Source organism: Bos indicus x Bos taurus, chromosome 19 (assembly GCF_003369695.1).
Source record: "Bos indicus x Bos taurus breed Angus x Brahman F1 hybrid chromosome 19, Bos_hybrid_MaternalHap_v2.0, whole genome shotgun sequence".
Classification (NCBI taxonomy): domain Eukaryota; kingdom Metazoa; phylum Chordata; class Mammalia; order Artiodactyla; family Bovidae; genus Bos; species Bos indicus x Bos taurus.
The window spans coordinates 7068454-7074146 of NC_040094.1; the positions used below are offsets into that span (position 1 = coordinate 7068454).

The 5693-nt window shown below is 44.8% G+C and overlaps 1 non-coding gene across 1 annotated transcript; it reads right to left on the bottom strand.

Annotated features, from left to right (window-relative positions):
* Positions 1-4403: 4403 nt before the first annotated feature.
* LOC113878633 lies at positions 4404-4488 on the bottom strand. The gene has a single exon (XR_003507058.1). It is a non-coding gene; the product is annotated as a small nucleolar RNA Z195/SNORD33/SNORD32 family (small nucleolar RNA).
* Between the last annotated feature and the right edge of the window lie 1205 nt (positions 4489-5693).

Genomic DNA, 5693 nt, shown 5'->3' on the forward strand with positions numbered 1-5693 from the left:
ATATAAGCACCCAGTTCAGAACAAAGAAAAGAATTAGTCTACTTAGTCTCTTTCTGAAATTCCTTTTTATTTTCTTTGAGTTTGCAATTTTACCACTGTCAAATATATTCTGTATACCAGTGAGGAGCTGGATTACCTGCTTTAGACTTGCACGGAGTACTTATTAAAAGTACTGGTTTCAGGGCTCTACCCTAGACCTACTGTGTTCCTGCATCAGGATATTTGTGCATGTGTGTGTATGCTGGTAGATCTGGAATCTGTATTTTTTATTCATACCCCACATGAAGTTTGAGATCTTCTGCTCAACACTAATTTAACAAACTATTGAGTGCATGAGCCTACACCTCTCTGGTTAATACCATCAATGGTTCCCCTTCACTCAAGAGTCACCTTCAGCTTAGATCAAATTATAGATATGTGTACAATAGACTATGTCACGTTGCTCTCGCCTGTTGGTTCTTATGGATACTTGGGATGCTATTTGCTCATTTTTCCTGATACTTCAAGCATCACCTGCTTCCCTGATAAATCCTCCACCATCTTAGGACCAGGCAGAGTTGAGTTCCTTACACTGTATCCCTAATCTGCTCTATGCTAGGGTTTCTCAACCTAGGCTCTTTGGACATTTGGGGCTGGGTAGCTCTTTGCTGTGGGAGGCTGTCTTGTTTATTGATGAATCTTAGCAGCATTCTTGGCTCTCCCCACGAGATGCCAGTAGCAGTTCCGGAGTTGTGAGAACCGGAAATGTCTTCAGGCACCGCCAAATGTCTCTTGAGGAGCAAAGCTGTACCTGATTGAGGGCACTGCCCTAGACTTACAAACATAGCCTGAGCCAAGTCATGTGGGAAGTTGCTGCTCGTTTATCTCCTCTGAGATCCCGAGAGTTCCAGAGTCGGGGTTTTGCCTAGTGTATCCTTGTGTCCCCTGTATAGCACCTTAAACCTTAAAACTTAAAAAAAAAAAAAAAAGTCTATTTATTTGGCTGCGTCAGGCCTTCATTGTTGACTTCTGTTGTGTCATGAGGGACCTTTCGTGTGGCGCGTGGACTCCAGAATGTGAGGTCTTCAGCAGTTGCCACGCACAGGCTTCGTTGCTCTGAGGCATGTGAGAGCTTATCTCCCCAACCAGGGATCTCAGCTGTGTCCCCTGCAGCTGAGCAGGTGGGTTGTTATGCACTGGGCCTCCAGGGAAGTCCCCTTAGCAAAACTTGACGGATGCACTAGGTGTCAGAAGAGTTACATTTTAGCTTATGTTGGTGGGCTCTATGTTTCAGATGTGGTGACGCTGGACAAACCAGTTAGCATCCCTGTGCCTCAGTTGTAACCCTCAGCCTTGTGCCTTTGCGTTCCCCATGGATGGAATGAGAATGGATCTGTAAAAGTGCAAAGTGGAGAAGGAAGCCTGCTGAAGGCAACCTGAGGAAGACAGGGTTCTCTCATGTTTTCTCCAGACACAAAGCTTGGGGCGTACTGAAAATTCAGGTTATGCAAACAGTACAGTGCCCTGTACCAATATCTGGAAGAGATCTTTAATCTGGAGCATTATAAACGCAAGGAACTTTGTTAAAATGAACAGACTGTGGAAACCTTAAAGACTCAACTCCCTGCCCCAGATAGGCCTTGTGGGTCTAATAAGGACCCAGCCGGGCCTGAGGGGGGCCCTCTGTGCCCAAGTCCGGTCCAGTGTTCTCTGGCCTCCAGGGGCTGTCAAACCCTTTCCTTAGCCCCATTCTGTTCTGCTCTGTGCTGGGGCTCCCTTGTTTCCTGGCCTTGAATGTCAGTGCAGGAAGTTACCAGGTTTTACATCTGTAATTGCACAGAATACATGGCATTAATAAGGGAGCCTCTTCACTTTTTGTAAAGAGTTTTTCCTCTAGTATAGCCTATGGAATTCCTCTCCAGTTATTTATTATCTTCAGGAAGGGTCTCCCCCCCCACTCGGTCTCTCTCTCTTTGCTTACCTACTTTATGACTTCCTTTTACACCCTGGGCATTCCATCGCTGTGGCCTCTGTGCTCTCCCAGCACTGTGGTGGGCTGGTTTATATACCTCCCTCCCTTTTTTAACAGAATGAACTAGTTTCCATGTTGAGTTCAGCTGAGAAAAATCTCTGCTGCATGGAAACATAGGCTCTAATACTTGTGTGTGTGTGTGTGTATGCCACCATCAACTCCCCTCCAGCTGCAGTTGGCCAGAACTTCCCCATTAATTATTTCACATCCCAAACATGAAGGCTACAAGCATTCACAAATTGTAAAACTACACAGACATGTCAAAAAGTCCTGAATGCATATACTGTCAGGGCTACAAGAGAACTTGATTACCATTTAATCTAGCTCTTCCATTTGAAGTTTGTGACTATTGAAGCCTGACTTCCTCAGAGTATTTTCTTTGCAGTCTGACCATCTCAAAAAACCACCCTGAATCATTCTGTTCCTCTTTAAATGCATCACAGATAATCTCTATATTCCAACTTTTTCTGTACTTCATGATCCTTTCTTTAAGCTTAAAATAATAATTTCCTTTCAATACAGGGCTTGGAGACATCTCCTCTGAAAGAAGTGGTAGGTATTTCTAAAATGGTGAGGTCTATGTGTTTTTACAGTAACACATGGTTTAGAGCAATGAACAGGATGTTTTTCCCATTGTCGTCATTGTTCAGTCCCTAAGCAGACTCTTTGTGACCCCATAGACTAAAAGCATGCCAGGTCTCCCTGTCCTTCACTAGCTCCTGGAGTTAAATCAAAGTCATGTCCACTGAGTCGGTGATGCCATCCAACCATCTCATCTTCTGTCATCCCTTTCTCCTCCTGCCTTCAATCTTTCCCAGCATCATGTCTTTTCCAATGAGACAGCTCTTCGTATCAGGTGGCCAAAGTATTGGAGCTTCAGCTACGGCATCAGTCCTTCCAATAAATATTCAGGGTTGATTTCCTTTTGGATTGACTGGTTTTATCCTTGCAGTCCAAGGGCCTCTCAAGAGTCTTCTCCAGCACCACAATTGGAAAAGCATCAATTCTTTGTCCCTCAGCTTTCTTTGTAGCCTAAATCTCACATCTGTAAGTGACTACAGGAAACACTATAGCTTTGAGTCTATGGGCCTTTGTCTGCAAAGTGGTGTCTCTGCTGTTTAATATGCTGTCTGGGTTTGTTACAGCTTTTCTTCCAAGGAGTAAGCATCTTTTAATTTTGTGACTGCAGTCACTGTCTGCAGTGATTTTTGAGCTCAAGAAAATAAATTTGTCACTGTTTCCACTTTTCCCCATCTCAGTCTGTTCAGTTACTCAGTTGTGTCTGACTCTTTGTGACCGCATGCACTGCAGCATGCCAGGCTTCCCTGTCCTTCACCAACTCCTGGAGCCTGCTCAAACTCATGTCCATCGAGTCGGTGATGCCATCCAACCATCTCATCCTCTGTCATCCCCTTCTCCTCCTGCCCTCAATCTTTCCCAGCATCAGGGTCTTTTCCAAGGAGTCAGTTCTTCGCATCAGGTGGTCAAAGTATTGGAGTTTCAGTTTCAGCATGAGTCCTTCCAATCAATATTGAGGACTGATTTCCTTGAGTCACAGACTGGATGGACCTCCTTGCAAGACTCTCAAGAGTCTTTTTTAGCACTCAGATTTCTTTATAGTCCAACTCTCACATCCATACATCACTACTGGAAAAACCATAGCTTCAACTAGATGGACATTTGTTGGCAAAATAATGTCTCTGCTTTTTAATATGCTATCTAGGTTTGTCATGGTTTTTCTTCCAAGGAGCAAGCATCTTTTAATTTCATGGCTGCAGTCACCATCTGCAGTGATTTTGGAGCCCCCCAAAATAAAGTCTGTCACCATTTCTACTGTTTCCCCATCTATTTGCCATGAAGAGATGGGATGGGATGCCACGCACCTGCTACTAGGTTATCTGAAGAGCTCATGGATAGTTTTTGGGTTTTATTTTTTAAAAAAAGAATAAGCAGTCTGTTTTATTGAGTGCTCAGAGTAGGAATCCATGGGTATTGAGGATCTCTGGGAACTTGTAAATTTCCTTCTCTGTTCTTTTTGTCCTGTTTCCATAGCCTTATGAGCTGCTGCTTCTTGTGGAAATAGATCTTGACCTTCTTCTTCCTCTTCTCCTCCAGGTTGGCTGTAACTGCCTGGTTCTCCAGCCAGCCTCCTGAGCCAGGTGCCCTAGGTAGGGAAATTTCTGCATAAGGTTCAGACGCATGACTCAGAGAGCAGCAGGAACATCATCCACTTTTTTTCATGGAGTACTGGGATCCCTCAAATGCCCTGAGGCAGTCCAGAGCAGCCTGGCCTCGTGTGGTCCTGGGGGCACCATGCCTGTGGGCAGAGGACAGCGGGCTTGCTCAGTGGGGCATGCGAAGACATTGCTGCCCCTGCCAAGCAGACGGGGTGGTGGCCACAGATGGCAGTGCCTGTGGACTCATCTCACGAGCGGGAAACTTAAACATGAGTGGGAAAAGTCCTCATCACTGGCCTCCTGGACAGCTTGACTGAGAAGCTTGGCAGCCTAAGATCCCAATGTTATTCATTACTGATCAAGAATAGTGTGTCCTTGGGAATTTCAGATTGGTAAAAATTAGAATGGGGAGGGAGAGACTGGTGTAGGATTTCAAACTTTTTTTGAGTACCCACCTTGAAGAAAAAGCTGAGAATTAATAGTCCTCCCCCTGCCCTGTACACTATTCCAAACTCATTCTACTGAAAAATTCTTCACATTTACGGTTTTATTTTTAATTTTTCTTTTTTTATTTCTTTTTTAAATTTATTTTAATTGGAGGCTAATTATTTTACAATATTGTATTGTTTTTACCATACATCAACATGAATCCACCACGGGTGTACATGTGTTCCCAATCCTGAACCCCCCTCCCAATAATTACATTTTAAATTAGGTCTTTAAGAAAGAAGTTGGTGCCTCTTACACTTTTCAGAGTGGTCTGAGAAATGCTATATCAATGCATGTGAGGAAAAAATAGGAAAACAAGATTTTTTACAGTTGTGTTTTTCAATCAATACCTAAAATAGTGACCAGTAGCAAAAAGTCACTGGTGCATCCCCAAGCAGGATTCTAGGCCAGTCAGATTCATCTTCCCCCACCTCCCCAAGCTGTGGACTCCACACCACCTCTGCAGGCCCCTAGAACAGATAGATAATGTAGGATGAAACAAGCAGACTTATGATGGGCTTCACTGGTGGCCAGATGGTAAAAAATCTGCCTGCAATGCCTGAGACCTGAGTTTTATCCCAGGGTTGGGAAGATCCCCTAAAGAAGGGAATGGCTACCCACTCCAGTATTCTTGCCTGGAGAATTCCGTGGACAGAGGAGCCTGGCAGGCTACAGTCCATGGGGTCGCAAAGAGTCAGACATGACTGAGCAACTTTCATTCACTTCACTTCATGATGGCAAAGAGCATCAGGAAGAAAATATCCACTACTGTGGCAAAGAGGACTCTAGATTCCTGAGAGATGTGAGCTGTGAGTGTGGAGTTTGCAGTCAGTAGAGAGAAATGAATCCCTCTCCCCTGTGCTGCTCAACCCCCTTTGCCCTTCCCCTCCCAGGGCCTTTGACAAAGGGATGCTGCTGCCCCTTCAGCTGACTTCCCTCTCCCTCCCTTGCACAACCAATCAATCACAAATCCAGGGAAGTAACCAGGGAACTGCTCCATATGGACCAAGCAGAAG